The following is a 26,221-nucleotide window of genomic DNA, read 5'->3' as shown; positions in this document are numbered from 1 at the left end:
CACTGATTTAAAACCAGACACCAGGCACATCCCCATATGAAAAAAAAAAAAAAAAAAAAAAAACCTCTAACAAGCTTTTCAAGGAGGCTCTACAGGTTCCTAACCTACTTTAAGGCCTGATGTCGCTTAACCTTCCAGTTTTCTATTTGAGGAAAACACAGTTTTTCCACATTTGCAATATGCCACCAGGTGACATATACCTATTATCCAGTCAGAAAGTTTTATCATAATTTAGTGTTTTGGTTGTATCTCCACTAACAAAATATTTAACCCCTAAAGCAGTAGTCATTTATAGCAACTCTGGTACCAACATCAAAGGGGAAAACTGGTTTAAAAAATGGTGCAAAAGCTATTCTGGACTATAGAACAACATATCACAGAAGAGAATGAATACAAGTTTTGTGATTTTATATATATGTACTCCAAGAAGTTTATCAGTACTCAAATTATTTTTATTGCTGGATTAGCAATGAATTTTTGGGGATATATTCTCACTGGTCATATAAAATAGATTCGGGGAATATATTAAATTGGATTTCTAGATTAAATGTTTCATTTAAAGAATTATCTACAACAAATTTCATGTTTATGTATGAAAAGTTATCTAACCTTATATGAAAATGTCATGAAGTATTTTTCTACACTATACTAAATGTATTTCCCAAGAGGGAAAAATTAAAATATCTAAAATATACTAGATTAAGATTACAAGACCATTATAGATCTTATAAACATGCATCTGTTTACAGAATTAACCCTATACAAAATGTATTTTTCATTAGAGATCACAAAGAAATGAGTTGGGGACAATCATCCTTACACCACATTATCAACTCACTTTAACCACAAGTGTGTCCTTGGTATGTGAGTAGAAGAAATAGGTTCATTTACTCCTCATCAAATCTTCCACAGATTTACATAGAAGGTGAAAGTGCAGAAATGTGAAATATGTTACATGTATTTTCTTTCTTTCTTTCAAACCACATAGGAGCCTGAAATTACAAAATACTTAACTGGGCTTTAGTTATCTATACAGACTGCATGAATGTGAATTAAGTTCCCAAATTAGCACATCAAATAACAAAACCAGCCACAAAGCAGGCAGAAACATTAAACATTTTATATATGAGTTTTAAATCATTTAATTTCTATAGAACAATTTTATTCACAATATAATATGACAGAAATCACCACAGGATTGATAGACTGATTGCAATAGTATTGTATGCAGCAGCAGCAGCTTTGCATTTTTATAACTATTATTTGTTTATAAAAATTAGGCCTCTCCAGTCATGCTTCCCACATTTTTAGGTTTGCAGTGTAAGTTAACAGGGAATACACATAGTTCAAAGAGAAAATGTCTCATCATTTTGAATGTGGATTATCTCTATGAAAAATGAAATATACTACTAAACCCTGAAACATGCATGTCTAGATTTGCTTTTGTCCAATTTCAGGCCGTTTGCAGTCACATTCTATTTATATAATAGCAAGAGGATCTGTCACAATTGTGGTTGAATGAGCTGCGGTTGTAATGGTGGTGGCAACTGAAGTGGTACCATTGACTCCACCAATTGTCCTGGATTTGTGAGTGGGGCAGGAGCCACAGTGTTCATAGTTTCTACAATTTCTCCATTGGAAAAGAAAAACTGACACTGTTTCAAGGACAGGTTGATGGATTATAGTGGTAGACAGGAACTCCCGATTTTCAAAATCAGGTCTCATCAAAGTTGGCCAAAAGCAGATGGATAAGTTGTCTGCTGTCATTAGGTTTGATTTTATTTTGCTGACTAACCCTGTCCAAATGTGTTTAACCTTTTCAATTTTGTGGAGAACAGCTTTTTTTTTTTGTAGTATATGTTTATTTCTTCCTTGACCCAGGGGTAGTTTAATAGAGCACTATTCAATTTCCACTATTCAATTTTGTGATTAGTGTTGTTGTTAAATTATAACATTAAAACATAGTGATCTGATAAAACCCAGGGGGTTATTCCAATTTTGTGTGTGTGTGTGTGTGTGTCAAGGGTTGCCTTGTTACCATGATCGTGGTCCATTTTAGAGAAGATACTACGAGGTGCTGAGAAGAAATTATATTTTGCGCTTGGGTGGAATATTCTGTAGATGTCTGTTGAGTCCATTTAAGTCAAGAAATCTGTTAGTTGTCTCATTTTTCTGTTATGTTTCTGTTTAATTGACCTGTTCATTGGGGAGAGTAGGGTGTTGAAGTCTCCTACTAGTAAGATGTGGGATTTGATGTGCATTTTAAGCTTTAGGAATGTTTCTTTTACATGTGTGGGTGTTCTTATATTCGGGGCATAGATGTTCAGGATTGAGACTTTATCTTAATGCATGGTTCCTGTTATGAATATGAAGTGTCCATCTTTCTGATTGACTTTACTTTGCAGTCTGTTTTGTTCACTATTATGATACCTATACTTGTGTGTTGCTTAGGTCCATATGATTTGAAAAACTTTTCCCAACACTTTACTCTTAGGCAATGTTTGTCTTTGAGGGTTAGGTTTGTTTTCTTTATATAGCAAAGTGATGGATCTTGCTTTCGGATCCATTCTCTAAGATTGTGCCTTTAAAAAAATATTTATTTATTTATTATGTATACAATATTCTGTCTGTGTGTATGCCTGGAGGCCAGAAGAGGGCACCAGACCTCATTACAGATGGTTGTGAGCCACCCTGTGGTTGCTGGGAATTGAACTCAGGACCTTTGGAAGAGCAGGCAATGCTCTTAACCTCTGAGCCAACTCTCCAGCCCAGCTTGTGCCTTTTTATAGTCAAATTGGTTCTATTGATAGTAAGAGATATAAATGACCAGTGATTGCTAGTTCCAGCTATGTTTCAGTAGTAGTGTTTGTATGTTTGCCTTCTTTGGTGTTTGCAGATGTAAGGTTATCTGTTGCCTGTGTTTACAGTTAGCTTCCTTGGTAAGTCCCTCTAGTACTTTCTGTATGACTGGTCTTGTTAGGATAAGTATTGTTTAAATCTGGTTTTGTCATGGAATACATTGTTTTCTCCATTGATGGTGGCTGAAAGCTTTGCTGGGTATAGTAGTCTGGTTGGAAGCTTTGGTGGGTAGAGTAGTGTCCATGGTCTCTTAGTGTCTTCAGCACATCTGTCCAGGGCCTTCATGCTTTCAAAGTTTCCATGAAGAATTTGGGTGTTATTCTGATATGTCTGCTTTATATTGTACTTGGCCATTATCCTTTGCAGCTCTTAATAGTCTTTCTTCATTTTCTGTTTTGCATTTTGATCATTATATGTTGGGGGTACTTTTTTTGTCCAGTCTATCTGGTATTCCCTAAGCTTCTTATACCGTCATAGGTGTATCCTTTTTTGGGTTGGAAACATTTCCTTCTATGATTTTTTTTTGTTGTTACATATATTTTCTGTGCTTTGGAGTTAGTGTTCTTATCTTTCTTCTATTCCTATTATTCTTAGGTTTGGATTTTTCATGGTGTCCCAGAAATAATGTTTTGTGTAAGGAATTTTTGGATTTATTGTTTTCTTTGACCAATGATTCGATTTCTTCTATAGAATCTTCAGCACCTGAGATTCTCTCTTCTATCTCTTGTATTCTGTTGGTTACACTTCTCGCTGTGGATCCCATTTGTTTACCCAGATTTTCCATATACAACATTCCCTTTGTCTGTGGTTTCTTTATTGCTTCTATTTCAGTCTTCAAGTCTAGATTTGCTTGTTTCAATCAAATATTGATTTTTTTTTCTTGGTTTCTTGGGTTTCTTTGAGAAATTTATTTATTTATTTATTTATTTATTATGGACACACTATTCTGTTTGCATATATGTCTGTAGGACAGAAGAGGACACCAGCCCTCATTACAGATGGTTGTGAGCCACCATGTGGTTGCTGGGAATCGAACTCGGGTCCTTTGGAAGAGCAGGCAATGCTCTTAACCTCTGAGCCATCTCTCCAGCCCCTTTGAGAAATTTATTGATGTCTTCCATTCTTTTGCTTATGTTTTCCTCAATTTCTTTAAGGGGATTTTCATTTCCTCATCATCCTCACAAAGTTACACTAGAAATCATTTTCTTTCTTTTTTTTTTTTTTTTTTTTTTGGTTTTTTTGAGACAGGGTTTTACTGTGGTTTTGGAGCCTGTCCTGGAACTAGCTCTTGTAGACCAGGCTGGTCTCGAACTCACAGAGATCCGCCTGCCTCTGCCTGGGATTAAAGGCGTGCGCCACCACCCAGTTTGTTTTTGAGACCTGTTCTTGGCCTACTCTGTGTTTCAGAAAGCCACACCTCTGAGGTGTGTCTTTGCCCTCTGTCTTGGCCTGCTCTTTTGGTCTGCTCTCCTGGGTCACTCTCTTGGTCCAGTCTGTGCATTTAATTTAATGAACCATTTCCCAGAAAAGATCATGTTTCTCTCCTTGCTGTCCTTTCAATTTCCTATGAACCTTCAGTAAAAAAGGCTTTTCAAGATGAAATTCCTCATTGTATGTGATGAGTCTCAATATCCTTAACTAATTTTCTGACTTTTATGTCTACTGTGTTGTGGTTGGAATTAATCAGCCAACTTCCCACTTACACTGAAATGCTTTTATCATCATTATAGGCTTGATCTGTAAATCACCGAAAATAAAGAAGAAACAGTTGCTGTTCAGGGCTAAGGAGTTTTGTAGCCTGTAGTTTTAATTGTTTTGTTTGCTTGTCTGAGTAACCTTTGATGTGTGGCTCCAAATTCCTCAAAGTAAAATGAGGGGGGCTTCATTCATGGCTTTGTTTTTATGTTGTTGGATGATGACCCTGAATGTAGGCTTTTTAAATGTCAAGCATATGCTGCTGTGCTCAGCTTCTTACATATCTTAAATTTTAAATTTGACAGAGGGTTTCATTCTGATCCCCAGGATGCCATGTATTCATGACATTAATACTGCCTGAGCATCCTGAGTCAGTGAATTGCCGGTGCATGAACTTCTTCCTGCTTGATTAGCTTGCTTTTAATTTTTCACTCAATTTGACTATTTTATGGGTCTGTATGGATATGTACCATATGGGTACTTGGTCATCAGAGTGATCAAAGCTTCTCAGAAATCCTGAACTTAGAATAATAAATAATTGTGATCCCCATGTAAGTACTGACAATTGTGCCTACCTCTTTCAAGACCAGGAAGAGCTCAGTAGTACTCAGCCATATTTCCAGAACTGTGTTAATTTGTTATGCCCAACATTTATATTGCTAATGTTTTCATCTGTCCATTTATAATTATTTTAAACATAAAGTACCTTTTCATAAAATGTTTGTGGTATTGCAGTTTAAAATAGGACACTTCAGCTGTCTGGAAGATGAACACAGAACTGGAGTGAATGCATAATTCTTTGTAGGAACTTCAGTACACAGCTCTGAATTCTTTCTGTGTGATTTGTTTATTTCACTGATTTTTTTAAGGTTTATTTAATTATTATATATATACAATGTTCTGCCTATATGTCTGCCTGCAGGCCAGAAGAGGGCACCAGATCTCATTGCAGATGGTTGTGAGCCACCATATGGTTGCTGGGAACTGAACCCAGGACCTCTGCAAGAAGGATCAGTGCTCCAAACTGCCAAGCCATCTTTACAGCCCTGTTTCACTGATTTTTGCAATGGAGACAGGGTCTTAATGTGTACTTCCACCTGTCCTGGACATGATTTCATAGACTTGGCTGGCACTCATCTCAGAGACAAATCTACACACCTCTGCTTTATGAGTGTTTTGCTTAAAGGCATGAGTCAACATACCCAGTTTGTCCACCGTATTTTTTTCTATTTTGTAATTAGTATTTCTTCATACAATTTTCTTCATACAATTTTCTGAGTGATTCCTGTTGATCCGTTTCCTTGACTATCTTTATTAATAGACAGTTCTTTTGTTGTTGATATCCCATTCAAAGGGTACAAAAATAACAGACATGACTCTTCTATTCAATTTCCTTCTAAAGTGTCTGCTTCGGAGCTGGAGAGATGGCTCAGAGGTTAAGAGCATTGCCTGTTCTTCCAAAAGGTACTGAGTTCAATTCCCAGCAACAACATGGTAGATCACAACCATCTGTAATGAGGTCTGGTGCCCTCTTCTGGCCTGCAGGCATACACATAGACAGAATGTTGTATACATTATAAATAAATAAATATATATATATATTTTTAAAAAGTGTCTGTCTCTGTCATGGAATAATAGTGGGGAACATCAGAATTTTATGACTATAGTGTTAAAGAAGTATGCATTTACAATGTTGTCACCATCATGCTTCTCTTATACACATGAATGAACTATTTTAGAGGGCAGTGACCTATGATGATGTGCATATCAGCTTCAGTCAGGAAGAGTGGAATTTGCTGGATCCTTCCCAGAAGAATCTCTACAAAGATGTGATGCTGGAGAACTACAGGAACCTTGCTACTATAGGTGAAATTAAATTTCCTTCATGATTCAAAATAAGGGGATAATTTTTTCTTGGTTAATGATGTTCTTCTGTAATTTTATTTAGAAAGAATAAGAATTAGTTGAATAGAGCAGACATAGTTCTAAGGGTCCCTTCATATAACATCTTAAATACTGCACAATTTTTAATAATATAACATACATTTACTGGCATTATATTTTAGGATGTAATTGGGAAGACCATAACAGTGAAGAGCATTGTCAATTTTCTAGAAGACCTGAAAGGTAATTTTCATATACAAGCAGATAACAATGTGCCTCTGATGAAATTTTTATGTGTCTTAAAAGTTTTAGTTTAAAGCAATACTGATAACATGTACAGTTTTATCAAATTCTCACAAATCCCTATTTCATATATGTGAATTGCATTTGAATGACATTCTTTTAAGAAAGAAGTCAAGAAAACAATAGCTATAAAGATAACATCTTTTGAGGCATAGCACCATGAGAGCTTTGTTGTAGATCTGCAAATAAATTTCTTTCTTGCTACTCATAATACAAAAGTATACACATTGAAGAGATTATAAGTATATCTGTAAAACTTTGTACTAAGCCAATAGCCCATAGTAAGTCTTTTATTACTTGTAATTTCTTGTGACTGTACTAACTTTAGTGAGAGAAGCAGTTAGAGCTGAGTCAAGTGGCAGTTGTTTTCGAGTAACCTTGATATCTATACCACAAGATTGTGAGGAACAGCAGGTCAAACCCTGAGAATTCAATGTGGAAATCTCTTATTTGTAATTCTTCTTTACTATGGATACCATACATTGCTCTTGATACAAGTGTATTAGCACAGGGATATGGAGAGATGTAGGATACCACTCTCTAAGAACAATTAGATAACTGGTAGTCCCCATGTTGAGTATACTTGTTGAATTTTAATTAAGTATACAAGTAACTGGTTTTCCACCCTTATTGTTAATACATGAACAAATTCAAACTGCAAAAAAGCCCTATAAGTTCTAGAAATGTGCAAATAATTCTGAGTGTTCTAGTCCACATAGCATATGCAATATGATTCACAGTAAAGGAGAAGTTATGAATATAAAAGCTCTGGGTTTATCCAGTTCTCTTCATATATATATATATATATATATATATATATATAATCATATAGAAAAAAGATTCTGGATTCTGTGAAGGTAAAAAGGTAAGCCATAAAATAAAGGAATTGACCATTGGAGGTATCTTCCAAGTGGCAAAACAGTGCCTAATTAAAGAGCAAAACATGAGTTTAGACACAGTTATAAAAACTTAGTATCTGAATCCTCTTTATAATTGGAACATATTATAAAATTAATTCATACAAATGTGTAGCCACAACAGCGTATTGAATATGGTGAAGTTTTTATATGTGCCAATTATCTTTGCAGGATTGAAAGAACTCAAGCTGGAGAAAAACTTTCAGTAGATATTCAATGTTCTGAAGCCTTCACACATGCCAGTCACCTTAAATGGAATGAAAGAACACATACTGGAGAGAAATCCTATGAATGTAATCAGTGTGGGAATGCCTTTGCAGCTCAGAGTCATCTTCAAAACCATAAAAGAACACACACTGGAGAGAAACCCTATGAATGTAATCAGTGTGGTAAGGCCTTTGCAGTTCAGAGTTATGTTCAAATCCATAAAAGAACACATACTGGATAGAAACCCTATCAATGTAATCAGTGTGGTAAGGCCTTTGCATGGTACACTGGTCTTCAATACCATGGAAGAACACACACTGGAGAGAAACCATATGAATGTAATCAGTGTGGTAAGGCCTTTGCAGGTCAGAGTAATGTTCAAATCCATAAAAGAACACATACTGGAGAGAAACCCTATCAATGTAATCAGTGTGGTGAGGCCTTTGCATGGCACACTGCTCTTCAATACCATGAAAGAACACATACTGGAGAGAAACCCTATGAATGTAATCAGTGTGGTAAGGCCTTTGCTCAACACAGTAATCTTCAAACACATAAAAGATCACATATTGGAGAGAAACCATATGATTGTAATTATTGTGGTAAGACATTTGTAGATCAGAGTAATCTTCAAAACCATAAAAGAACACATACTGGAGAGAAACCCTATGAATGTAATCAGTGTGGTAAGACCTTTGCTCGGTATAATACTCTTAAATCCCATGGAAGAACACATACTGGAGATAAACCCTGTAAATGTAGTCAGTGTGGTAAGGCCTTTGCCCAACACAGTAGTCTTCAAAAACATAAAAGAACACATTCTGGAGAGAAACCATATGAATGTAATCAGTGTGGTAAGGCATTTTCAGCTTTAAGTAATCTTAAAAGGCATAAAAGATCTCACCCTAGGTAGGAACTCTTTGAATGTAATCAGTGGGGTAAGAGCTTTGCACAGCACAGTGATCTTCAAAAACATAAACAGATCTACAAAAGAGAGAAACTCCATGGATGTATTCAGTGTAGTAATGCCTTTGCAGTAATCTTCAAAGGCTTAAAAGTAACAGAAATAGTATTAATGAAATCAGTGTGTTAAAGCCCTTTCATGTCTTATTCATCTTCAAATGCAGGAATGTACACATACAGAAGAATAACCATGAATTGGATCTGTGTGGTAAATCCTTTGTCACAATAATCTCCAAATACATTAAACCATTCAGGATAGAAACTGTGAATTTGATGAATGTAGACTTCAAAAACATTACAAAAATCATACCCCAGTGAAACTCTATGAATAAATTCAATGTGATATTTTGTAATTTATACAGGAGTAAAACTTTTTGTGTGTAATCAATCTGATAAAGCTTTTGCAAATTACAATATCCTTTGGATACCTGAAGAACAACCCGAGGGCTTATTCTAAATTGTTTTTCAAGATCCTAAGCCAATACATTTACAGTCAGATAACTAACAGCATTCATTCTGTAGAAAAAAAGCTGATAGTGTCAATAATCTGTTCAATATGATAACACTTTAGTTTATTTGCACCAGCAAACTAATGGAAAAAACATATTATTTGGAGTTATGAAGTCCTACAGGCAGGAAAATCAGCCAGTCAAAGAATCACACCCTGTAATTGAAATGAGATCCAAGGGAAAACACTTTGTCCCTGAATCTAGAGCTAGTTATAAGAACATCACCCTAAAACAGAGCCAAAAAGTTAAAAAGAGCCAGTGAAGGAAACACACTTTGGCTCTCAAACCAGAGCCAAAGAAACACACTCTTCCCTTGTTCAAATGAGCACCAAAGCAACCAATCTCTGAGCACAAAATCCAGCCCATCTCTCTGGTTGTTCAAGCAGAGGGATTGAAATCTGACCAGTTCCCACCTTCAAAATCTCCTTAGAAGAGATCTGGTTTTAAGAAACCCTATGTGAAGCCGGGCAATGGTGGCGCACGCCTTTAATCCCAGCACTCGGGAGGCAGAGGCAGGCGGATCTCTGTGAGTTCGAGGCCAGCTTGGTCTAGAAGAGCTAGTTCCAGGACAGGAACCAAAAAAAAAAAAGCTACAGACAAACCCTGTCTCGAAAAAATATAAAAAAAATATTTTAATTGTTTTTATGTGGTGTGTGTGTGTGTGTGTGTGAGAGAGAGAGAGAGAGAGAGAGAGAAAGAGAGAGAGAGAGAGAGAGAGAGAGAGAGAGAATGAGAGAGAGAATTTTTGGATTGATATTTTGTATCTTTAGAAAATTAAGACTTTGGGCCGGGTGGTGGTGGCGCACGCCTTTAATCCCAGCACTTGGGAGGCAGAGGCAGGCGAATCTCTGTGAGTTCAAGACCAGCCTGGTCTACAAGAGCTAGTTCCAGGACAGGCTCCAAAACCACAGAGAAACCCTGTCTCGAAAAAAAAAAAAATTAAGACTTTGGGTCTTCTTATACCAGGAATTACAGCAAACTTTTAAAAATCTGATCTTAGTCTTGGGAATGAATATTTCTTCGTCACCTCGCCATGACTTAGTGCTATAAATGTTTTAAATTCTATTTAGAACACTTTTAAGTCTGCAATAGGAAAGAAGTCATGAAGAAATTCCTATTCATGAAAAAATTTTAATGACATTAAACATCACCGATTTCTTCAGCTTCATGAAAAAATATTTTTTATCATAGCATTGAAAGAAGTAAATTACATACCACGTTCAGTCAAGACAGATGGAGGAGATCATTGTATTGTGGTTTCTATTTTAAAGTATTTGAGGGAGTCACTAACGTGTGCTGTATATGTGGCAAATCCATTAGTGAAGTTTATTTTGTAGACCTTTTATTACTTCTATGACTTTAGTTTATCTTCTATTCTGTCTGTACCTAGTGATAGGTATTTTTCTACTGTAATGTATATAATGGAGCCTCCATCATATAATTTTTCCCATTGGTTATTTAAATACCAGGCCATGTTTGATCATGATTTACTCATAAGGGTGGTGGTTTGTGTTTCTGGTTTTGATTTTCATCTTTTCACAAATTCCCTTGAGATTTTGTTATTTGTTGTTCATCTTACCTTGGATGTCAGTAATGACTCAGGGATACATTTGAACTCAGGATGCTCATTTGTCTTCTGCTTGAGTACTAGTCCAGGGGTAGATGATGAACTTCCAATGTGCTGGGTTTTCAAGAGAATTTAACAATGTATATGTTAAAATGACTAACAAAAGAAATTATAAGAAACATTAAATAATTCATGTGTGTATTAAAAGATTTTCATTTATCTGATATGGATGTACTAATGTATGAGAATCAGTAAACAACTGTGTATCTAATACCACAGCTTGATGTTCTATAGAAATTGAGGATAGGTTTCTAGTCTTACACACAACAGTCCTTTCCCCCTGAGCCATTTCAGTGGTGCTCAATTTCAATTTGAGGAAATATTACAAGCAAATTTGTTCGTTTTGAGGACTATGCATTTATTTATAACACTCTTAGAACCAAAATTATACACCAGAAAATTGCCACATTTAGTAAAGTTCATTGCTGCTATGTCTGACCTGGGTTCTATCTCTGCGTTATGCACCATACTTCAACAAATTTTCTCATATTTCTTCACTTCACAAGAAGTGCCATTGAGGTCATGTGCAGTCAAATAACTCCAAAGGTTTAATCACGAGAACTCACAAAGCAGAAGTAGATCATAGACCCCTGTTGGTTTTCCTGTCAGTGCTACATACACATCATGGCACGGGTGTATTCACACAGTCACACTTCAAACATTTATAAATGGGTGTAATTAACAATGCAAAGAAAATAACCTGTTATTGAGAACATATGAAATGATTTGGTCATTTAAATTATAGAATTTTGCGAAAAGTTACTATCCATCAAAACAATGATGCTCCTTTTTAAATCTTATTTTATTATTTTTTTCTCTGACTCAATGATAAGTCCTTTAGAAACACATATTTCAACTGGATTACAGGTGTATGGCTATAATTATAGCACACCAGAGTGTTGGTGGGCCTGATCATAGTGAGGCCAGCTTCTTCCCCATCATAAATTCATGCCATCCATGGCTATGAGGAAGTATCCTGTCTCAAAAATTCTAAAAGAAAGAGCCTATCTCAAATAATATAACCTTTTGCTAATAAAATCTGGCTGGACTCAGACTGATTTCAACCAACTTTTTAGTATCTTTACTCACATAAAAAAAACTGATAACAATAACATAAGCATTATAGATATTCCATTCACATTCAATCCATTTTATCTTTTGACAACCATCTAGAGGGCATTTATGTGCTAAGACACAGAAGGAACAGTGGGACACCTTCACCTTCCACATTATAATGACATATGTGGTAACTGGACAGTTGTCTCAAAGTACTGCTCCTCTTGGGTACACGAGTTTGGTTTATAGCCCCACAACCCAGGTACCAGTGGTGATAAAAAGGTGGTGTCTAATGCTCTGTCTGGAGTTACAGACAGCTGTGGGTACGTAGTATCAATGTTAGGCCCTGTGGATGAGTATCCAGTGTTCTAAATGCTGAGTCTTCAGCCTCATGAGCATGTCATTAATAATAGTGAGGTGGGAAAGGCTGATATAATAAGTTTATCTTTTCATCACCCTTCATGACCCAGAAGAACTAAAGATTGATAGTCCCAGAATCTAACTTAGACTTGGTTCTTTTAGAATTTCTGATCATTATGCATGATCAAAAAGATAGTTTTGCTCTGTAAATCTCCATCTGCCTAAGTGGTTAGATGTGCCTTTTTCTTTGTTGTTGTTGTTAGTTTTCTGTTTTGTTCTGTTTTTCAAGACAGGATTTCTCTGTAGCTTTAGATCCTGTCCTGATCTAGCTCTTATAGACCAGGCTGGCCTTGAAGTCACAGAGATCCACCTGCCTCTGCTTCCAAAGTGCTGGGAGTAAAGGCATGTGCAACCACTGCCTAGGTCCTCTTGTTCCTTTTTAAATTGTTCAGAGTATAACCTTGGGTCTGAACACAAAAGAGACTTAAAAATGACATTTTATATGGTATGCAAAATTTTTTTTCCAGGCTGGCTCCTCTTTTAAAAATTAACCACCCCAGGTGCATGCAGTTTTTAAAGAGATTTTTTTTATTAAACTTAATTTTGTGGAATAATTTATCCAGAGGAAGGTGCATTAATTTTAGAACATAAGTATCTCCAGTTTGTAGAATAATGTTTCTGAATCAAAAGTTCTTATTTTGGATCAAGTTCCCTTGATCCCACTCCATTTTTCCCCAGCGAAATGACCTTGTTCTCATGATTAAACCAACTAAATTTTTAGATTAAACAACTCATTCACCACGTAGTCATACAATTAAAAATTTGAGTCATATGGTCAACTTTCCATTTCAGTAATAGAAAAAGGATTTGTGTGTGGAGCATGATTTTTGCCTTCATACCATAATAGGTGGAATAGTTTACTGTGTACACTATAGGGGAAACACTGAAGTCAAACAGTTGTGGAGTCACCATTATGAAAGAAGACATGATTATGATGGATATGTGATTTTATTTTTTCCCAACATGTATTGATCCATGTCATGTAAATGAAGTCAGGCCAGATTTCTGTATACAATGTGGGAAGGTTTATTGAGCCAAAGAATATGGAATTTGCGAGAAGGAACTCTCATACAGATGTGTTCAATCTTGCTGTCATTGTTCCGTCCATTCGCTGTAACTGCATGTGTCAGCTGACAGGTCTCAGCAGCTGACGGTACACATGAGCACAGGCTGAAGTAATGGCTTATTACTGCCGTTCCCTCAGTGCAGGGATTATTTTAACTTTTGGAAAGTCAATAGAGCTATGTTTTTTTAATTATATATTTTTTTTAAAAAAACAATTGTGAGTTTTAATTTTTAAATTTGAATTCCTTTAAATTTATCCTTGCTCTAATCTCTTATTTCTTTCTGTCCCCCATTGTTTCCAGGTCATTAAGAATTTCTTTCTTGTGTTTACAAGTTATGTTGATTATTTATTTCTGTTTAGAGCAATGCCTCCTGTAGAGTAGGCTTGCCTTACACTATGCAGTTGAGAATTTTATTGAACTCACTATCCTTCTGCTCCCCAGCACCGGATAGAAAGTCCTTCAACTGCTTCAACACTGTGCCTCATCTGGTCAGTTAGAAAAAAATATATACCAGTAAATGAGTGCCCCCTTGTGTAAGAACTGAATTTAAAGGTCAACTTTAAACCATGTGCAGTCCAAGCACAAAAAGTTATAGACAGAAAGGAGCACAAATATTTCCATCTTTTGAAAGTAGTACACTTTAGAAATAAGTAGTTAAGATGATTGCTTGATGCATGGCCCTAATTAGTATTGTTAATAAAATCCCAGAGAAGATATTGGGGAACAGCTGTCAGAAGAGAGAAGCAACCAGCAGTCAAATTCACTTTCTACCTCTCCAAATCATCAGACCAAATGGGGGATGAGATCCTGTCTCCACCCACCTTATATTCCTGTCTTTATCTCCCAAATGCTAGAATTAATAGCATGAGCCACTTTCTGTCAGATCCTGTCATCCAATAGTGGTTACCTCCAGCCTCTAATCTCCAGGCAAGCTTTATTTATTAGAACAAACACAAAATATATTGTAATTGATAAATGTTCTGACTTGTCATTTCTAGATTACACAGACCAGGGACTTGAGAGTTTAGGTAAAGAATGGAACTTATTATGGAACCAAATTTCAGAAGGTCCACTAGTGTGAACAAAATAGACCTGGATAAAATGCTGTGAGCCTGCCTAAAAGAACTCTTATATTACAGGTTTAAGATGAACATTTTGAGAGAAAATGTATGGCTAAAACTTGTGCTCTAATATGAATCTTTCAACTCTAGGGCACATGGCCATAAAACCTATTTCAACTTTTTTTTAAAAAAATATTTATTTATTTATTTATTTATTTGCTCTGTATACAATATTCTGTCTGTGTTTATGTCTGCTGGCCAGAAGAGGGCATCAGACCTCATTACAAATGGTTGTGAGCCACCATGTGGTTGCCGGGAATTGAACTCAGGACCTTTGGAAGAGCAGGCAATGCTCTTAACCACTGAGCCATCTCTCCAGCCCCCCTATTTCAACTTTTTAAAATAAGTTTTTGGAGATAACAATTGCTTAGTTTCCCTCTGCTTCATCCTTCTTCTAAGCCCTTCCATAGCTTCTTCATTGTTTTCTAATTCATGGCCTCTTTTTGCTTTAACAGAAGTTACTGTTTAAATATGACCTTTGTTTGGCATCAGGATTTAGGAGTTACTATGCAGAGGATATTCTGCACTGAACATTGAGTGTGTAGTAGATTATGCACACAAGGAACACTGTATCTTGAAAAATAACAGGAAGTGCACTGAGAGACTGACAAGAGTTTCTACTAAAATACAAACTTTCTTGATGAGACTCCTGTCTTCCCCTAGGGTCTAAGGCCATAGCTGGAAAGCCTGTGCAGTCTAATCATTTGATCTCTGCTCATCTAGTAGGGGAGCTGCTATTTTCCTGAGGCCCAGAAGGGTGATTGTAAGAGGCACCATTGGGAAGTAGATTTTGGTATTCTTGCTTTCTCCTCTTATGGTGCTCTAGTTATGATGCTCTGGGGGAAATGTGAGGGAGACCATAAGTCATGCCATGGTAAGTAGTGGTGCATTGCCTTCTGAACAGGAAAAGCAGGTTGGCTGAGCTGCCAGATCTGGGAGTTTGATGGCTCATAAGACAGTGTGGTTCTGTTCATTCATGTGCTGATCATGCACCCTGGACTCTAAACATTCTTGCGTGTGGATTTGGGAAATAGTGTAAAGAGACATAGAACGAAGACTGCAGTATAAGATAGTGACAAAGAATACATTCTTATTTTCATCTAAAAGATTCTACACTCAGTATTATGTAATGGAGAAAACAAACAGTGAAAATAATGCACGTTCCACAATTTAACAATGAATCTGAATGTGACATGAGATTGTGTAATATCATGGGAAATAGACTCTGATAGCAGGAGGTTGGGATTTCCCACAGATATCAACTAAAATTAAGTGACATCATGTTGTATTGTTAGAGTTGATGAAAATTACACATATTTAGTGTGTGTATTCTGGAGCTTTTGGACATACACCCCCATGGCCAGCACCTTTACCATAGGAAACACAGTGACTTGTAATGCCTAGACATTCTCTTTATATTCCTGTGTTTATGTGTCTTCATAATATACAGAGTACTCATAAAATGACATAAATTACTGTAGATCACAGCAATCTCCTCAGCATATTATGCATATTATTGAAATTAGAATGAAGAAGTATTCCTATACTTCTCATGTTTATGGCAGGTATTTCTGTGGTGGCTTAAATGTACAAATGACCTAAATGTTCGCATATAGAGGAACAGTGCTGTGCATGAGGTCACTGTGCTAAACCAAAATGAATGATGACAACAATGGTCAAAAAGCTCAGGCACTCCTAAAGTACTGTCACAGTCTGTATTGCGTTCATCATAAAACAAAATGTAATTACAGCTTAGGCTATGTCAAACCACCTATTTCTTCCATCTGCTTTTAATCAACTAGTGCAGTCTCATAAATCAGATGGAAGTGAGAGCTTCAGCAATGAAAAATGAGGGGCAGAAAAAAATAAATCTAGCTGCGGCAATCACTTTTAAATAGTTTTCTAATGTTCATTTAGTCAGTATGTGGAGAACAAAAGTATCAAGATTTTTGTAGAAATGTTTGTTATAAAGATGAGCTGCAAATGTGCTATTGTAATGTAAAAATGCAGGAAATTGCTTAATTTTGTTAGTTTGAGAAATTTTTGCCAGTGATTTATACTATACAAGAAGTAAAAACAAAGTTAAGAAACAGAATGTCTGTTTTGTTTGAATTTAAATAATGACAATAATTATAGTTTGACAAAAATATGCTAATCTTATACATTGAGTCTTTGTTTTCTTTTGTTGAAATAACCCACCTTAAACAGTAATCCTTTCATTTATGCTTTGTATACTGTTTAAATAATTAATATTTTAATGTATCAGTTAATAAATGATTAAAATATAATTAGCCTAGCAATACATAATACCATTACACATGCTTTTATATTATTTAAATAGTTACTCAAATAGTATTTCTCCTTAGAGGGAAGCAAGAGTATTCTTTTGGAATTAAATGAACAGTGACCTCTATAATATTCCACAATTCAAACAAGTAGAAGATAACACAAGAAAATGGCCTTGGGTTTGGTTCCGACATGATTTAACCCTCACATTGCTGAACTTGTACAAAGATATTACATTTGCCGGTGGTGCATGTTTAAGAAACAAATAAGTTCCAGCTGATTGCTTTTAAATCATCTGCAGTACTCCAAAGGAAGCTTTCTTATGCAGTCATTTCAGACTACCAACTGATTTGTAAGCCTTTGGGAGATCTTGCTGTCTTACTTCAATCCCTTGCCTCAATTTAATTAAGGTCTTTATCTGCACAAGTACACTTTATGTCACATTGTGAAGACCAGTGACATCATTTCTTTCATGTGCACATATTCTTGGATATATGCACGTATTTATTCATGTGCCACACTAGGTTATAGGTGGTTTATAATTGGCCAGTCTGAACAGCCACATTGTTTTCATTTATTGGTGGCACCACCTCGTGGTGTCAGTAAAGAAATCACTTTTGTAGGCTGACACATCAAAAATTTCTTTTATCCTTTCCTTTATTTATAGACTATTTATCCATCATGCATTTAACTAACTCATCATTTTGAACTATCAATAAATTGGACACAAAATTAGAAGTGCAAGAAATACTATTCCAGGGGCTGGAGAGATGGCTCAGCGGTTAAGAGCATTGCCTGCTCTTCCAAAGGTCCTGAGTTCAATTCCCAGCAACCACATGGTGGCTCACAACCATCTGTAAAGAGGTCTGGCACCCTCTTCTGGCCTTCAGGCATACAGACAGAATATTGTATACATAATAAATAAATATTTAAAAAAAAAAGAAAAAAAGAAATACTATTCCACAGTAGAAGTCAGCAATCCTATCTTTGGCCCCAGAACTTTGTGGTAAATTTTAATAGGTTATACTGAATGTAACCAAATAGATCGGTGTACTGACTAAGAAAAGACATTTCTGGAAAGGATTTGAAGGTAATTCCCCATAATGGTGCCCAGAAACTATTCAAGAGGCAGCCATATTGAACAAAAGACCAGAGAGGGAGAGCAGCCACTTGTAAATTAATGGCCTTCACACCAGAGAGAGTCTGTCTTAGAGAATCAAATCAGGCTCCATACATTCTTTCAATTACAGAAATACAGGGAGAGCAGCCAGCAGGATCATAGCCTGGGCCCTCAGGTCAGGCGGAGAAAGAGGACACATAAGCACCAAATTAGGATCTCTTAAAAGAGCTGCCTTATCTGTCACCAATGCTGAGACAGGAAGCCCTCTGTTAAAGGGGACAAGCCTCTGGTCACTGCTATCAAACACAGCCCACCAAAAAAGGCAGTTACAAAGAAGCTGTGTTTGACTATGCTTTTTGGGTGTTTAGAATCTTTTCCCAAGTTATTTCAGATTTTTTTTTATTTATTATGTATACAATATTCCTTCTATGTATGCTCGCATGCCAGAAGAGGGCACCAGATATCATTACAGATGGTTGTGAGCCACCATGTGGTTGCTGGAACTTGAACTCAGGACCTCTGGAAGAGCAGTCAGTGCTCTTAACCTCTGAGCCATCTCTCCAGCCCCGTTATTTCAGATTTTATGTGAAAATTTTGCCTACGCATTGAAGGGTCATTTTTTTTTAATCTATTTTTATTGAGACCTGCATTTTTCTCTGCTCCCCTCCCCTTCGACTCTCTCCCAAGACCCCCATGCTCCCAATTTACTCAGGAGAATTTGTCTTTTTCTACTTCTCATGTATATTTCTCTTAGGGTCCTCATTGTTGTTCAGGCTCTCTGGAATTATGATTTGTAGACTGTGTTTCTTTGTTTTATGCATAAAAACCACTTATGAGTGAGTGCATGTGATAATTTTATTTCTGGATCTGGGTTACCTCACTCAAAATGATGTTTTCTAGTTTGATGCATTTGCTCACAAAATTCAAGACATTGTTATTTTCTGCTGTGTAGTACTCCATTGTATAAATGTACCACATTTTCCTTGTCCATTTTTTGGTTGGGGGATATTTAGTTTGTTTCCAGTATGTGAATGGAGAAGGTACCTTAGAGTAGGTACCCCACCAGTGGAGGAGTTTGAACTGGGAGGTGATGGTTAAGGAGAAAGGGCTTGCCATGAAGCAACTCAAAAAAGCTCAGGTCCGTAGGGGAATGTGGGGTGGCCCTGAGGCGAGAGCCAAGATAACCTGAGTTCAGTGAAGAGCTTGGTTAGTTGTTGTTTGATGAGTCCCATTGTCCAGGAGATGTTGAGAGCTTCTGACACTAGCTCCATGACCCTGAGCCACCGCATCTGCTGTTTCCCTGGAGACTGAAAACACTCCTATCCATCCTGTAAAAGCGTAAAATTGGTAAGGGAAACTTAAGGCCCGAGTGAGAATAAAAGTAATGGACTTACCCGCGACTTGTATCATGACCCTAGGCTAGGTGAAGGTTACGGGATAAACCAAATCTGGGCAGCCTCTGCAAGGCTCAGACGTTTGAAGGCTGGCACAGCTTCACTTGCCGATAGTGATGAGGCTGAACCTCCATGGCTTGGCATAGAGGACAAGCCTGTATTGTGGCATTGTGATTTCCAGTGTCCAGGTTGCTAGCAGATAGGGCAGAACCTCGGAGCAGGTGTAGTGCAATATCATGCCACAAGACCATTTAGGCCACACTTGATACAGCCATATGATTGGCTTCCCTTATCCCCCTTCCTGTGACCATAGGGCAGTTGCTAAGGCCTGGGCCTGTAGATTGTTGTAGCTTTGTCTGTCGGGAAGACTCAGCTGATTCTTCTCAGGCATTAAAAACTTTAAAGGCCATTTTCACTAATTCCCATATAGGAGTTTGGGGACCATCCTCAACTTTTTTTCCCTAATATCTGGTTCTGACTGAGGAAGCAGAATTATTAGTAGAAAAGGAAAGCAGCTACCTTTCTTTTTTTTAAAAAATATTTATTTATTTATTTATTATGTATACAATATTCTGTGTGTCTGCCTGCAGGCCAGAAGAGGGCATCAAATCTCATTTCAGATGGTTGTGAGCTACCATGTGGTTGCTGGGAATTGAACTCAGGACCTTTGGAAGAGCAGGCAATGCTCTTAACCACTGAGCCATCTCTCCAGCCCAAGCAGCTACTTTTCTACCTGATAGATTTGGAAGAGAAAAGGGAACAGGGGAGGGACTAGCCCAGTGTGCATAAGGGATCCAGGAGTGCAGAGAGGTGGGAGGGGGAGGGGGAGGTTGAAATTGACCTTGAACCTCTGAATTGGGAAAGGGAGGGGGAAAGAATGTTGCTCCATGGGAGGGGTTGGGAAGTGTGGGTTTCAGGGAGTTGGAGAGGGGCCAGTGCCTCTGGCACTGTGGTGCTGAGAGACACTGGCTACTAAGTGGGGGAGGGGGGGCAAGAGTGCAGAGGCCAAAAATCATGGACATATATATGTAAGCTCTGTTTATTTGTATCAGACAAGCTCAATTTAAAAAGATCTTTGTAAGAGGCTCATAGGGGCAACAACAGACCTGGCTTTGAACTGTAAGTGTCCATTTTAGTCTATGCCCAACCACGTGGCCTAAGTCCATTTTAGCATGTCCTCAACTGTATATTGGATGCCTGGTGTCCCAGGACAGACAGATCTCCAACTCAGCCAAGCCTGATCCCACGGGATTGACTGCCACCTGACTTGACTTCCCGGTGTGAGTTCATGACTTCAGCGGGAATCCGAAAACGACAAAAATAAGTATGAATGGGTCCCCTAGAACTCTATAGCATAGATAAGAAAAGGGACTCATCAAGACGCCGCTGTGGCCCAGAAGCCATTTGTCAGCGTGGTGTAGAGAGCTCAAACTATAGAGTAGGGGCCTTCCAACACATGGCCTGCGAAGTGGAAAGGGCCTGGCCTAGCTTGGCGGGAACCTCCAAAATGTTAGGAATATTCATTTTTTTAAAAATGTATTTATTTACTTTATTATGTACACAATTGTCTGTGTGTATGCCTGCAGGCCAGAAGAGGGCACCAGACCTCATTACAAGTGGTTGTGAGCCTCCAAGTGATTGCCAGGAATTGAACTCAGGACCTTTGGAAGAGCAGGCAATGCTCTTAACCACTGAGCCATCTCTCCAGCCCCTAGGAATATTTCTTACTACTAGCTCCCTGCCGACGCAAAATTCCCAATCAAGCCAAATCAAAACAAGCCAAATTAAGAAATATCCAGGTTTAATGGGCGATCTGTGCTCTCAGGGGGCCCTGAGCGGGAACCAGGAAGCCGCAGAAATGCTACCCCCAGGAGGAAGAGAGGGAGACCACGTGTTCCTCTTTTGGGGAATCACTTAAAGACCCTGCAGAGTGGTCCTGACCCATCCCTGGGGGTGGGGTCAGGACCTGGCCAGCTGGGAATTAGTGTCCAGACCAGGCCTGGGGGCTGGGATAGATGCGAGGAACTGGGGTCTACGCTCCCAACTTGACAGTTGTGTTTTGAGAGTGTGTTTCTTTCACTGGCACATTTTAATGTTTGGGCTGTTTTCAGGGAGATGATGTTTCTTTAACTAGTTCGAGATTCAGAGAAAAAGTGCTTTCCTTTGGCTCTGCTTTCAGGTCCAAGGTGTATTTCTTTGACTAGCCATTTCTCTTACCCAAAAGGCTTCAAAAAAAGGTTTTGGCCATTAGTTTGCTGGTTCAAACAAAATAAAGAGATATCATAGTGCTTGAACAGATTTTTACACTATCCATTTTTATCTACACAATAACTGCTATTGGCTAACTGACTATATGTGTGTGGGCTTAAGATCTTTAAAAAATAAGTTATAAAAAGCCCTCCGTTTCTTCCACAGGTCCAAATGATTAGGGTAATATGCATAAGCTTTCTCAGATTGATTACACACAAAAGTCTTACTCCTGTATGAAGTACAAAACATTAAAACACTAAATTCACTTAGAGTTTCACTATAGTATGAGTTTTCTCATATTTTTGAAGAATACACACACCGAGTTCATAGTTTTCTGCAAGATGGTTTATTTTATGCATTTGGAGATGGTTGTGACAAAGGATTTACCACAGACTCCATTCACAGTTATCTCCCCTGTCTGTGTTCTTTTATGCATTTGAAGATAAGATGTGAATAGGCTTTCTCACACTACTATACATTCATAACGTTTTCCTCTACTGTGTGTTCTTTTATTACCTTGAAGAGTACAGTGGTCTCCAAAGGCCTAATCACACTGACTACATTCATAGGGGTTCTATCTAGTCTGTGATGTTTTGTATTTTTGAAGATGGCTGTTTTGTGCAACGGCCTTACCAAAAATATTACAATCATAGGATTTCTCTCTAGAATGTGTTCTTCTATGCAAGTGAGGATTACTGTGATGTGCATGGCCTTACAACACTGATTACATTCATAGAGTTTCTTTCTCTCCAGTAGTTTTCTTTTATGCAATTTAAGACTATTTTGATACGCAAAGGCCTTACCACATTCATTACATTCATAGGGTTTCTCTCCAGTATGTGTTCTTTTATGCAAATGAAGATGAGTATGTCGTGCAAAGGCTTTACCACACTGATACATTTATGAGGTTTTTCTCCAGTATGTATTCTTTTATGCTTTTGAAGACTACTGTTGTCAGCAAAGACCTTACCTCACTGATTACATTCATAGGGTTTCTCTCCACTATGTATTCTTTTATGCTTTTGAAGATTACTCTGATCTGCAAAGGCCTTACCACACTGATTACATTCATAGGGTTTCTCTCCAGTATGTGTTCTTTTATGCTTGTGAAGAGTACCATTTTCAGCAAAGGCCTTACCACACTGATTACATTCATAGGGTTTCTCTCCTGCATGTGTTTTCTTCTGCTTTTGAAGATCAGTTTGACATGCATAGGCCTTACCACACTGATTGCATTCATAGGGTTTCTCTCCAGTATCTGTTCTCTTATGCTTTTGAAAATCAGTTTGACATGCATAGGCCTTACCACCCTGATTGCATTCATAGTCTTTCTCTCCCGTATGTGTTCTTTTATGACTTTGATGAGTCTCATAAAGAACAAAGTCTTTATCACCTTGACGATATTCATAGGGTTTTTTTCCAGTGTGTTTTCTAAGCACTTGAATATGACTGTGATAAGCAAAGGCTTTACTGCATTGCTTACTTTTAGAGGGTTTTGCTCCATTATATGGGTTTCATTCCTTAGCAGGTCAGTGTCATAAGACAAGACTTTAACACCGTGAGTATACACTGAAAGTTTCTTCTCTCCATTTTGATTTTCTTCAATCCTACAAGGATAATTGGCACATTTAAAAGCTTTGCTACATTCAATACACTGCTGAACCTTGGTATTTGTATGAATTAATTTTATAACTTGTTCCAATTCTAAAATGGAATTAGTTATTAAGGTTTTATAACTCTGTATAAAATCATGCTTTCTTTTTAATTAGGGTTCAGTTTGCATCTAGGAAAATAAGTATAATGATCAATTCCTTTGTTTCATGGTTTACCTTTTGACATTTACAAAAACATTTTATATGTTATTATTCATATTTTAAAAGACAACTGATTAAACTGAGAGCTTTAAAAACTTTACTGCATTCATAAATTTTACTATACTTGAATCATATTATATTTGCTAAGTGAACTAGGACATTCAGAAGTATTTGCACAGACCTATAATTCATGGGAAATTTTTGTAATGTTTATATATTAATAATGATGGTAGAAAACCTTCATTATTACATACTTGAATGAAATTCAACAAGTATACTCTACATGGGAACTACTGCTTATCTTCTTTTTGTTCTTAAGGAGAGGTATGTTAAATCTTTCCATATCCCTATGCTCATAAGCTTATATCAAGGGTACTGTATGATACACCTAGAAAAGGAAGAATAATTCACATACATGAAATGGAGGTATATGGATTTGTGAGGATTTAATAACCATCTATGCACTTATCTGTGCTTATTTGCACTGCTGCTTTTGTTTAAAAGTTCTAGGAGAAAGTGCGATCTCATCAGAGGCACATTGTTATCAACTTGCACATGAAAATTACCTTGCATGTCTTCTAGAATATTGCCAATGTTCTTCAGTGTAATGGTCTTCCCCAATGTATCCTAAAATACAGGACCAGAATATATGTTATATCATTGAACAATGTGCACGATTTAGCTTATTATCTTAAGTGCACCTAAGAACTATGACTGCTGTATTCACCTCATTCTTTTTCTAAATGAAATTGCAGAACAAAATCCTTAACCAAGGAAAAGTTGCTTCCATATTTTATTTTATTTTTTATTTTTTGGTTTTTTGAGACAGGGTTTCTCTGTGGTTTTGGAGCCTGTCCTGGAACTAGCTCTTGTAGACCAGGCTGGTCTCAAACTCACAGAGATCCGCCTGCCTCTGCCTCCCGAGTGCTGGGATTAAAGGCGTGCACCACCACTGCCCGGATGCTTCCATATTTTAAAACATGAAGGAAATTCATTTTTACCTATAGAAATGAGGTTCTTGTAGGTTTCCAGCATTACATCTTTATAGAGATTCTTCTGGGAAGGATTGAGCAAATTCCACTCTTCCCGGGTGAAGTTGATATGCACATCATCATAGGTCACTGTCTCCTAAAATATACCATAAATGTTCAAAATGGAAAGCATGACAGTGACAATGTTAGAAACATACTTCTTTTACAGTATAGTCATATGATTCTGGTGTTCCCCACTCTTATTCCATGACTTAGACAGTCACTTTAGAGGAAAATTGAAAAGCAGAGTGAACTCTGTCATTTCTGTACCCTTTGTATGGGATACCACCCCATAAGAGCAACATCTATTGAGAGGAAGAGGTATTGAAAAAGATCAACAGAAAAAAAAAAAAAAGATCAACTGTATATAGTATGCATGAGAAAATTGTATAAAGAGTTACAGACCACACAAAAAAAAGTAATATGGACACACTGGGTGTATTGGTGTATTGTGCCTTTAACCACAACACTCAGAAAACAGAGGTGGGTATATTTCTCTCTGAGTTGAATGCCAGTCAAGTCTAAGCAATCAGGTCCAGGACAGGTAGAAGTACACATTAAATTGTCTCCATTGCAAAAAACAGTGAAACAAAAAAACAAATGGGATAGAAATAACTTAAAGGTTGTTACTGAAGTTCTTACAAGTAATTTTGCATTTACTCCAGTTCTGTATTCATCTTCCAGACATCTGAAGTGACATAATTTAAACTGTCATACCAATAACCAAAGCAGTTAAAATGGACAGATGAAAACACTAGAAATATAAATGTTGGTCACAAATAATCAACAGAGAGCTGGAGAAAAGGCAGAGGAATTCAGAGATCTTGCTGGTCATGAATGGAGGTGGGCACATTTTCCAGTACTTACATGGGGATCACAACTTTCCTTTGTTCCATGAACAGGAATTCTGAGATCTTTTGATCACTTCGGTGACTAGATACCCATGTAATGAATATCCATGCAGACATATAAAATAGTCATATTTGATTTAAGAAAAATCAAATCAAGCATAACCATCCAGAAGAAATTCATGCACCTCCAATAACTGACTCAGAATTCTAAGGCAGTGTTAATGCCATAAATACATGGTATCCTGGGAATCAGAGTGAAACCCTCTTTCAAATTTTAAAATCCAAGATATGCATGAGGCACTGCACAGCAGCATATAGTTGACATATAAAAAAACCTATATTACAAGGCTATCACCCAATAATATAAAAATGTATAGAGCCAGAAATGATGCCCCTCTCTACTTTCAGGAATATGGAGCCACACAGTAAGGGCTACTTCAACAAGCAAAGAAAAAAATTAAAATAGCAGGTTGCCAAACTCCTTAATAGCAACTGTTTCTGCTATATCTTATTTTAACCTATAGAATATAGGTAATATATAGAATATAGAAATCAAGCCTATAATCATGGCAAAAATATTTTAGTATAAGACGGAAATTGTCTAATTAATGACAAGCACAAAACAGTAGATACAAATATCAGGAAATTAGTTGAGTTTATTGAGACTCATCACATACAAAGAGGAATTTCATCTAGACAGGCTTCTCTTACTAAAGATCCACAGGAAATTGAAAGGAAGCCACAAAGGAAAGAAACTTTTTCAAATACATGATCTTTTCTGGGAGGTTGTTCATTCAATCAAGTACATTCTGACCCCGGCCACTATTGGCTCAAGGTCAACAATGGA

General features: G+C 37.1%; 1 pseudogene; it reads right to left on the bottom strand.

Annotated features, from left to right (window-relative positions):
* LOC121434593 overlaps positions 1 to 26,221 on the bottom strand; it is a 78,749-nt pseudogene that overhangs the window by 34,393 nt on the left and 18,135 nt on the right.

The sequence above is a fragment of the Microtus oregoni genome, unplaced genomic scaffold, assembly GCF_018167655.1.
Source record: "Microtus oregoni isolate MIOR12 unplaced genomic scaffold, Mior012 000044F_000, whole genome shotgun sequence".
NCBI lineage: Eukaryota > Metazoa > Chordata > Mammalia > Rodentia > Cricetidae > Microtus > Microtus oregoni.
This window is presented reverse-complemented; position numbering and strand designations above follow the sequence as displayed.